This window comes from Petaurus breviceps, unplaced genomic scaffold, assembly GCF_028583685.1.
Source record: "Petaurus breviceps papuanus isolate PSGF00001 unplaced genomic scaffold, PetGlider_PUasm1.0 214, whole genome shotgun sequence".
Classification (NCBI taxonomy): domain Eukaryota; kingdom Metazoa; phylum Chordata; class Mammalia; order Diprotodontia; family Petauridae; genus Petaurus; species Petaurus breviceps.
The window spans coordinates 2,277,226-2,288,456 of record NW_027185863.1 but is presented as its reverse complement, the minus strand read 5'-3'; positions in this window follow the sequence as shown (position 1 = coordinate 2,288,456).

Here is an 11,231-nt window from a genome sequence, read left to right as displayed (position 1 = left end):
ATTGATTTAGAGCATATTCATATGTTAGTGAAGATGGGACTTTTTACATCTGAGAAACTTTAGTCAAAGAACTTTAAAATGTCTGGGTGGAAAATACCTTTAAGACCTAAAACTAAAGTGTATGTATGTATGTATGTATGCATGTATGTATATATGCATACATGTATATGTGTATGTATATAAATATGTGTATATATGTATGTGTGTGCATGTGCATGCACACACACATATATATGCCAATGAAAATTCATAGTCATGAAAGTAAAAAAAAAGATTTTGTTTTGGGAATGAAGTCAATAAGAAACATTACAAATGGTTAGAAGAAATAAAAGGAGAATTTGCTGTATTGTTAAGGGCACAGGTAAATTGAATGCAATAGAAAGATTGACTTAAGTTTTGCATACTGAGGGGCATCAAGAGGACCCAATGAATGCTGGAAATGGTATTTCTAGGTCCTATTTTTCATAAATTTGTAGAGCCAAGAATTGGGATAATTGGCTATTTTTGGTTTTATCCATTTTGACTATGTCCACATAAACATGGCCTGAATAAGAAAATATAATATTAATAATAATAATAGTTATAGCAAGTGACATTTGACATAATGGATAGAGATTTGTCCTCAAAGTCAGGAAGACCTTGCTTCAAGTCCTTCTGTTGTGCAATCCTGGGTAAGTCATTTAATGTTTCACTGCTCTATCTGTTCTCTAAGATTGTAAGCAACCATCTTCCTTGGTAGGTGAAGTACCTCCCCTATAGCTCCCTACACAGATGAAATAACAAGTCCAGTAAACAAAGAGACCAACCAACCCACAACAACAACTGACATATAGCAATATTTTCCAAGTACTTTGTATATGTCATCTCATTGACCCTATGAGGTAGGTACCATGTTTATTATTTCCATTTTATAGATAAGAAAGCTGAGCATCAGAAAAGAGAAGTGATTTACCCCTGACTATCCATCTAGTTACTATCAGAGATAGGCTTTGGATCTAAAGCTTTCTTATTCCAAGTCCAGCTCTCTGTCCACTATTATCCTCTCCCTTATTTACTTACAATTTCTTAGTTTCCAAAGGCTGGAAAAGATACAAGTGACATATCCATATCCATATCCATATCTATATATCTATTTATCAATATACATATCTATATCTATACCTATATATGTAAAACCTTTTTCTCTTTACTGGGAATTGGATGCACACAAAGTCTGTCTGTCATTTTTGTTATTTTACCTGAAGGGAGGGAGCTTTCTGCCCTCTTTATGGGAATGATGTTGTATGTCTCTTTATAAGAAAATATTATGGTTATACATACGGTAGCAATGTCACTATTACTCTGGTCAATGGCGGACTGATATAACAAAATGTATTATTGTTCTTGCTATCATCATCATCATCATCTTCATCAATTAATTTTTGGCAGTCATGCAAGCTTTTATAATCCAAGAAAAGTATGACCTCAAAGTTTTATATAGTCATCTGTTATTCTAATGATTCTCAACTCCTATTTACTTGAATAATAAGATAATTACTTCTGCTCAGTTATATACATTTTACCTAGGCACCATCCCCAAAGCCACTCCTTGCAGTTAATAGATAAGGTGCCATTAGCAGGACTTTCTTAGAAAGGACACACGCAAGTCCTGTGTTTCTTTCACATTTCTTTGTTTTCCCTTGGAATTTTTATTTAGTTGTTTCAGTCGTGCCCAACTCTTCATGATGTTTTCTTGGAAGTGATACTGAAGTGATTTGCAGCTTATTTCTCCAGCTTATTTTACAGATAGGAAAATTGAGGCAAAGTGGATTAAGTGACTTGACCAGGGTCACACAGTTGGTAAGTATCTGAAGCCAGATTTGAACTCAGGAAGATGATTCTTCTTGACTTCAGACCTAGTGGTCTCCAAAGTGGGGTGGTGGTGGTGGTGGTGTGAATTTGCAATTCTTAGAGATTTGTAATCAAGGAAAGATACAGTTATTTGTATGCAGCTTGACCATCAAATTGATAGAGCAAAGATTAAAAATTAAAATGTAGAAATTAAAAAAAAATAGCATATAGCTAAAAAATTCTAGCTTGACACATTTGAACAATTTATTGACACTAAAAATGAGAATTGGATTAAGGACAGAACATTAACTCTAGTTATAACAAATCTGTACAGAGTTAAACTAATTTAAATCAATCACCATAACTAGGTGGCCAAAGGATCCCCAAAACTGCCTGAGTCATCAAACACTTGATTAATTACTTGCCAAAAGAATATAGCAGTCAAAAGCATCGTCAGTAAGAATAGAATAACATTGGAAAAATATTGTAGAGAATATTTAAAGATAATGTGTAGTACTAGTTTAAAAAGCAGTCAAAAGAAGTGGAAAGAAAAAATAATTTTAAGGAAAACTTGGAGAGTCACTATAGGGGCATGTATGTATGAAACTAAAAATATGAGAACAAATAGATGAAAGATGGAAAAGTCTCCAAAGGTTTTTATATTGAGTTTTTTTTCATAATCTCTGATGTACTTCTTGAGGAAGTGGAAATTGCATGGAAGTAAACAAAGATGAGGAAGGCAGCTGGACCAGAACCAAGTGCATGTAGAGGAAGTCTGTGTAAGAGAACACAGCTTTGGAGATTTTGTGGGACTGATTTTCAAGATATCTGAGGGAGGGAAAGATACCAAAAGAATGAGAAAAATATCCCTGATTTATTATTGCCAAAGAAAAGACCAAAGAGAATATTGATAGCTACCAGCCTATATGCCTACTTTTCATCTAAATAGCCTTTTCTTATATGTGCAGCGTTTTAGTAATAATATAGACATGCATTGAAGGCACTCTTGATTAGACTATTAAAAAAGATCAGGGAGGCTTCCTCAAGTGATGTTCCATAGTAAACCACATTTTGATGTAGAGAATGTAATATTTCATTTTGTTAAGTTTTTAACTATCCTTTTAAAAATGCTTTTGCTGATATCTTTTGTTTTAATACTATTTTAGTTTCCAAATATATCCCTCCCCACATTTACCTGCCAAAAAATACCCATTACCAAATCTGATAGTATGTGGCTATTGGTTGTTTTTTTTATAGAAAGCTATGAGGCTGGTTTACTTTTGAAATTTAAATTTATTTTTAATTTTATGGAATAAAACAGCATCATCATAACATAGTACAATAAAAAAGATGACCACATAAAACGGCACATTCCCTACATATAACTTGCTATTCCCTTTAAATATATAACAAAGTTGTTATGTCAGTTTCTTTTTTTTCTTTTCATCCTTTTTCCTTCCTTACCCCATATAGTTTTTTGACTATACATTTTTACTCAGCAGATCAAAATACAACCTAAAAGACTTTCCTTTTATTATGTATCTCCCATGTATATATCAAAATTGTGCATGACTCCTTGAAAACCCAACAATAAGACTAACCTTATTTGATGACCCTTTGATTAGTAATATCATGCAAAGAATAAAATAGAGAATTGTATGGTCACTAAAGGTGTTCGCCAATGTCACAGAGGAGATTTAATGCAGTCCAGTGAAAAATGATTCACTATAGTGAAGTTCTTCAAAGTCCCCTCTGTACAGATACCATTGCACTGATTTAATCCAATCTTAGAAAGCTGGAGGGCATCCCACACAATATCCATAATCACTCAAAAGTGTTTGGTCAAACTTGCCACAAAGGAAAAATCAAGCTATTATCCATTGATAGAAAGTTGTATAACACTTGTTCACACATGCATGCACACACGCTCACGTATATTGGTCAGGCCATGCAAATGGACAATGAGCTTGGCTCAGGGTTGAACATGAAAAAGAGTAAGTTGGATAGCTTTTGGGAAGTTGCAAAATTCTTAAATTATCACCAACTTCTCTAAAAAAAAGGCTTATCTTTTTAATGCCAACATTCTTCTGATGCTCTTTTATGGCCATGAATGATGGAACATCACACTCTTCTCCAAAGAATTGATGGTAAGAGCATAGGGAAGGAGTTATGTAGGAAAAATGGTATAAAAGATTTAATCAAAGAAATATGGGGTTGGGAAAGAAGACAGGTGAGGAAAAATCAATGAAAAGCCCAGGTAATTCATCAGTATGCTGATGATTTCAAGAGGAAGAAGTGAAGGTCTCAGGAACATTAGACAGACCCCCGGAACAAATTTATGGGAAGATATGGACACAGAATGAGAAGACTTGGATGAGCTTCGGTCTTTGTTAATGGAGAGAATACTCACATATGACATCACAGATCCATTGGTGGGTATTCTGGGGGTATTGAAGTATAAGGGTTGTTTGATTTTAGCTAATTGGCCCTGATTGACTAATCCAGTAGTGGCATTATCACCTGATTAAGGTATTAGGTCTAGAGTATTTTGTTAGTTACTTTAAGTGAGATGGGATGACTTATGGAACTTCTATCCTCACACTATTATTTGATTACTCAACTTGTCCATATGTGCTATGCTACATACTTCTACATGTGACTTAATTATCCAGTCTACTACATGCAACTCTTACATAAATGCCATGTAATGTATATTTGCATATATACTAGGTATTTGAGATAAGGGTTTTTGATTGTGATGTGTGTATATCTATGTCTATATATTATGTATGTATATATACACATATACAATCATATATGTATATATGATGTATGTGATGTATACCTGCATATGTACCTGAACACCTGGCATATGTTCAACTACAGTTTTTTAATTGGTTGAAGAACATGTGGTGCATTCGTATTGGACTTCACTCTCCAAAGTGCTTGGGCTGTGTATATGCAGTTTGGTGGTTTGACCAAGAGAGGGCTCTGACCAGCCAAAGGCAAGAAATTTTAAAAAGGTACTGTGAGAACCAAAGCTTAAGATTCTCAAGCAAATCAGATGGGAAAATGAAGTCACTAAACTGCAGACATATAGAGAAAAAGAGATGACTAACACATGGGGCAGTGGTAATGGCATCCGGAATTCTGGTTACCTATGAAGATCATGATAATAGATTGAATCAAGGGAAAAGCTATGAGCATTTTTCAGCTTGATCTGAGGTCTACCTGGAAAGGCTCCAAGAAGTAGAACACATTGCATGCTAAACATTCACTTCTCAGACTGTGAGTGTAAAGTATTTGTGACTTCTTGCTATTCTGGGGAGTTATGGAGCTGAAGAAAAATGAAATTATAACTTGCTGGGAAGTGTAGGAGATTGGTACTTCTTTGTTTATGGGTACAAAGAATGTTATGCTACTTGATTCATTCCCTTGTTAGTTTCTTTATATTGTGTCTTAATTAAATGCTTTTGTTATTGAATTTTTGGTTCTCTTGTATGCCTAAAATATAGTGAAATATCAAATAGGGGCTCAGATTATAGTTTAAATAATTCTTATCCCCAAGTAATTATATTGAACCTGGGAGTAGCTAAGGGGTTCATGCTACTTATAAAATCTTTATGCTCTCATCCTGGAAATATATAACAATACAGAATAGAAACCTTTTTCTGTCTCTTTTTTAGAAAAAAGAATTAAATACCTAATTATTTAGAAACATGATATTTCTAAATGCTTCAATGGATTCACGAACCTATCAATACAGGTACTTTCTTCAATGATATAGAACATAATCCATGTTCTACAATTCATGACTACCCATCTTGTAAATGCTTGGGGCCAAATCACAAATGCTTTCAACAAATGTCCTATTTTGGTGCTTCATTATGTGAGTGTGTATGTGTATGATTGTGCATATACATTTAAGATAACTTTGGATTTTCAGGAGCTATTGCAGTAGAGTCTGTATTTCAAAAATAAAAGTTTTCCCCACAGGATTAGGCTAGCCAAATACAGAGAAGTTTATGAGCAAAATGTTGGCCAAATGACATCCATCTATCTATCTCTATCTCTACCTATTTTATTTATTTATTTGTCTGTCTGTCTGTCAACCTTTGGCAACAGCACCTTGTGGAGATAATCTACTAAGACATGAAAAATTTATATTTGGTTTGGGTGGAAGGAATCTCTCATTGTTTAAATAATAGATTAAAAATATTAAGCAGTGTATGAATTGGGATAGCTAGGTGGTGCAGTGAATAGAGCATGGCCCTGGAGTCAGGAGGACCTGAGTTCAAATCCGGCCTTAGACACTTGACACACTTACTAGCTGTGTGACCTTGGCCATGTCACTTAACCCCAATTGCCTTACCTTACCCCCTCCAAAAAAACCCAAACAAACCAAAAACTATATATGAAGAATGAAAGCAAACATATAAACCTACTGATTTTATTTTTCTAATTTTTTAAACCAGATTTTTACCTTTATTTATAAGACTGACAATCCATTTAAGGGTCCTTTGTAGTGATATCTCTATCTCTATCTCTGTCTATGTCTCTATATACACACATATCTATATGTACACGTATAAATAACATACACATTTTTATAGACACAAATCAATAGAAAAATATGCAATGTAAGGACATTAAAACATTTAAAGTGTGAACTTTAGATAATCACTATTTTTCTTCTACTAAAATTGTAAAATAATATAAAGCAAAGGAGACGCAAAAACATTATTACTACAATATTACTGTTACCTAAAACAATCTTCCTCTGACTAAGGTATAGACACTTTATTATTTTTTTTTCAAAATGTATAACAAGAGCATTTAAACCTTTTAACAGAGCAGTGTGTGTGTGTGTGGGGGGTTTGAAGACGAGAAAGTCTGTCCTTTTTTTCTAATAGGGCTTGATGTTTAAAATCTCTGAAGTTTTCTTATATATTGTGAAAAGCTACAAATTTATCTTTTGCCTTTCTCCCAAGGGAAGTTGACCCAAATCTAACAGCAGCAGTTGAAAAGGTTTTTCCAAGCTTTATCAAATGGCCCCAACAGAGTCTGGCTTAAAATTAAAAGCTTCTTCTTCCAGAGGGAATATATGTGACTTTAATAACTGAAATGTGTTTTTACTTTCTATTACAGGGGTCAAAAAGTTTCTAAACAAACCAAATTTATCAATTATTTAGAGCTGATTTCTTCTGAAGTGGTATTTCTAAGATATTATTTGGTGGATAAATTCAATGTTCTAGGGCTAGCAGCAGCATTTCATTCATAACAAATTTCTCCTAAACTGAATTTTCTGGGGCAACTTAATTTTCACTATCGTGTTTGCACTGTAGAAATATCAACTGAAGTGTTATAGGGCCTAACTAGTGGGCTTTCCAAAGACAAATTCTATATAAGCATGCTTATTCAGCACCGTCCTGCTTTCTGTTTATTGCTTAAGAAATGAGCTGGCATACTCTGTCTGCCAGAGAATTTCCTTAGCTCCTGAAATGGTCTTCAAAACCACAGAGACTCTTTAAAGTTAAGAAACAATATCTTAAACCACATTGTCAACCTCACTGTAGGAGGAAACCAGATCACTGTCAAAAGTCAGGTTAAAGCGATTTTGGAAATGAAGAAGATACAAGATGGCATCCGCAATGGGCCTCAAAAGACATACATAGAATCCCCTGGAAAGAACAGTCTCTGGCTGAGAATTTCTCCAGGATCTCAGTGTATGACTTTCTTAAAGGTTTTATGTTAAAGAATTAAGGGAGCCAGCATAGGCAGTAACTGCTCAATTCTTAATATAGTACGTAGCCCATGTAAATATTATGTTTATTATATACTAACTAAACATATATTGGATTTTTGCCTAAAGTCTGCCATTTGGTGTATGCAGAAAACATTATAGCACAGTTCATAAAGTCATTTGAAGCTGTGTTAAATGAAAGCAACCATCCAGGAGCTGATATTTTGTCATCTTTAAAATAGCAGCCTTCCTAGCTATAACGCTGCAGGTTTATTTATGCTAGTAAATATAACACACGAAGGCAAGCAAGGAGTTATGTAATACATTTCTTTTAAGGAAAACAAATTTTTGTGCAGGCAGAAAAGACTAAGTTATATCCTCCTTTTCTAAGCATGCTTTTTGTTTGACAAGAAAATCTCAGTAAATTCAAGGGGAGGGGAAAGAAAGCCTTTTCCTGTCTGTGATACCTATTAGAATGTTCAAGATGGAACTCAGAGCAATTAGGCTTTCCAGACGGCCATTGATAAAGACAAATGAAAAATGGAGAAGGAAAGAGAGAAAGACAGAAAATGCATGCAGGCTTTTTATCTTGAGGAGGACTGGGTGGCTCTGGGGAGTAGTAATAGGCCAGACGCCCCTTCACCTCTTGATGACGGCCTCATATCCAGCCTTATTCAGTAAGTATCAGAAGAATACTTTTGATGTCTGTGTGAGTGAACAGCATGAACTAAGTTGGTGATCTCTGGTCATTTTCTCAGAGGGGTAGGTGTTCACATTGCAACTGCTAACCATTGCAGACAAAAGGTTAAGACTGAAAAGATTTGAACCTTTACCTGCTCCTCCATTCCCAGAACTGGGTTGCTGTAACACTGACTGGACTTGGCCATTTCAAATTTCTTTTGTTCGCTGTCTGAGCTAGGGAAAAGGATGATTTCCTTGTCCAGGATCTTTATGACCCTTTTCCTCACCTTACTGAAATTATTAACACAGCACCTTGTATAGGAACTCAGGTTTGGGAATTCTGATTTCAAAAGGGCTATTTTGTTTTGTCACAATGTTTTTAAACTGTGACTTATCAGACAAAGCAACCCATCAATCACCCATTTATCTAGGATAGCTAACTATAGGAAACAAAAACACTGGATAGAGTGATGGATCTTAAGTCATGAAGATCTGAGTTCAAATTTAATCTCAGATACTTACTAGCTGTGTGACTGGGCAAGTCACTGAAAACCCCTAGTTTCCTCATTGGTAAAATGGGGCTAATTATAATATTTACTTCCCAGAGCTGTTGTGAGAGAAGAAAAACGAGTTATTTTAAAAGCAGTTTACAAACTTTAAAGTTACATAAAATGCTAGCTATTATTATTTTAAAAGCTGTGCTAATTGTTGTTCCCAAATATTAATTGATGCACTGGAAATTCTAAAAGTCCTGGTTAGAGGTCCTGTATTTCTTGTCCCATGGAAGCAGAGAATATTTCTAGTCCAGGGATGGATACAATGAAAGAACTAGATGAATAAGATTTCCTTGGGAACAAAACCCTCCATCACTTATGATAAATTAACCCTTTCAGTACCCCAGACAATTAATAGATGATAAATTTTCCCTTATGAGGGGTTCACTGGTCATCTGGGAAGTTTTTCTTTCAGTGTATCCATTTTCAGAGTCTTCTTACTGGATTATGTTTTGGCATCTCATTCTATTCACAGCAAGAAATATTAAGCACCTACTGTGTACAAAATACTGGAGATATGAAGAAAAAATAATGCTACAGTCTTTGCCCTCATAAGAGAAAAGATGTACATAAAGAAGTGTGACACCATGTAGAGGGTGTGATATGAGAAAAAAATGGTTTAGACAAATGTTTGAAAGAATTTCCACAGTTTTCTCATCTGCAAAATGGGAGCATTGGACAAGAGGGCCTCTGAAGTCCCTTCCAGCTCAAGGTCTATATTTTTTTTAATGCTTTATTAACTTCTGATTTACATCATTTGTTTCCGCCAGATTTTGAGTTACAAATTTTCTCCCCGTTTTTCCCCTACCCACCACCCCAAAATAGCAGTCCCACAGAATATCCCCTCCTCCAATCTGCTCTCTCCCATATTTTCAAGGTCTATATTTTTATGAAAATGTTTAGGTGGCAGATGTAGGAAACATCAAAGAACGTTTCTTGGAGCAGGTGACATCTAATCTAGGCCTTGAAGGAAAAGGATTTTGATGGGCAGATTGCGAAAGGTATGCATTCTGGAAAAAGGGACCACCCTGAGAATGTAGGAGAGGAAAGGAGAAGCCTGGGGAGCAACTAGGGGAATAGAATGAAATATAGCTAGAAAAGGTTACTTGGAACTACATTATAGAGGCTTGAAATGCTTGTTTAATGAGCAAGTGTTGCATTTACTAAAATATCTATCCCTCTTCCCTCTCCAGAGAGCCTTTCATTATAACCAACCAACCAACCAACCAATTGGTCATTCAACAAGCATTTGGTAAGCATTTAAGGTGTTTGGAGGGGGGTGTGGTGGGGGAGGAAGAAGGCAATATGCAGCGAGTTGGTGCAGTGTATAAAGTGCCAGGTCTGCAGTCAGGAAGAACTGAATGAAAATCTGACCTCAGACACTTGCTAGTTGTGCGACCTTGGGCAAATCACTTAACTCTGTTTGCCTTAATTTCTTTATATGTAAAATGAACTGGAGAAGGACATGGCAAACCACTCCAGTATCTTTGCCAAGAAAATACCAAATGAGTTCATGAAGAGTCAGACTAGACTGAAAAAGGACTGAACAAGAAAAGAAAAAAAATGCAAAATAAATATTAAAAGCAAAGAATTAAAAAGAAAGAGAGAGAAAAAAGAAGTTAAGAAAAACTAATCAACACATCAGACAAGTCTGACACCACAAATATAATTCTGCACAACAATAGTGTTTCCGGTCTGCCAAGAAGGAAGGATGGTGTATTATCTCCTCTCCTTCTCAGGGCTAGCTTTCATCATTATAATTACATACTAGTTTAATTTTTTCCCAACTAGATTGTTGTAGTCTTTGTGTTTATTATTTTCCTGGTTTTGTGTACTCATTTTTTCATCAGTTTATGTGCCCTCCTATGCCTCTTTCTTATCTTTGTATTTATCATTTCTTACAGTGAAGGAAAGATAGAAATTTTAAACTCTGAGGGTGAATTTAGAAGGTTAACATGACAATACTTCACTTCCCTAGTTTATTCCTATACTTGCTAGTGGGTGAATGTGTGTTCAGTAAGAGTCAGATAGAAGCTTTGAAAATAAAATTATAGGACAAAGTCCATTCCCATTAATTAGCAGGGCAGGACATCACCAAATAGAGTAGGGTCTCCCATTGCATTCTGGGTCATCTCCAGTCATCCTGATAAATATCAGGTCAATGGATTCAGGTGGCTCTGGAGGAGAAAGTGAGACTGCTGACCTTGCACAGGCATGTCATCTTTTCCTGGATGTCATGGTCCTCTTCAAAAACGAAGGACAAAGACAACCTGTGAGTAGATCAAGATGCCTAAATGAGAACCCAGCTAGTTGGGTAACTCAGCTCATCCTCTCCCTCTCCTTTCCAAAGGAAGGTAAACTCTTCCTTCCTTCCTTCCTTCCTTCCTTCCTTCCTTCCTTCCTTCCTTCCTTCCTTCCTTCCT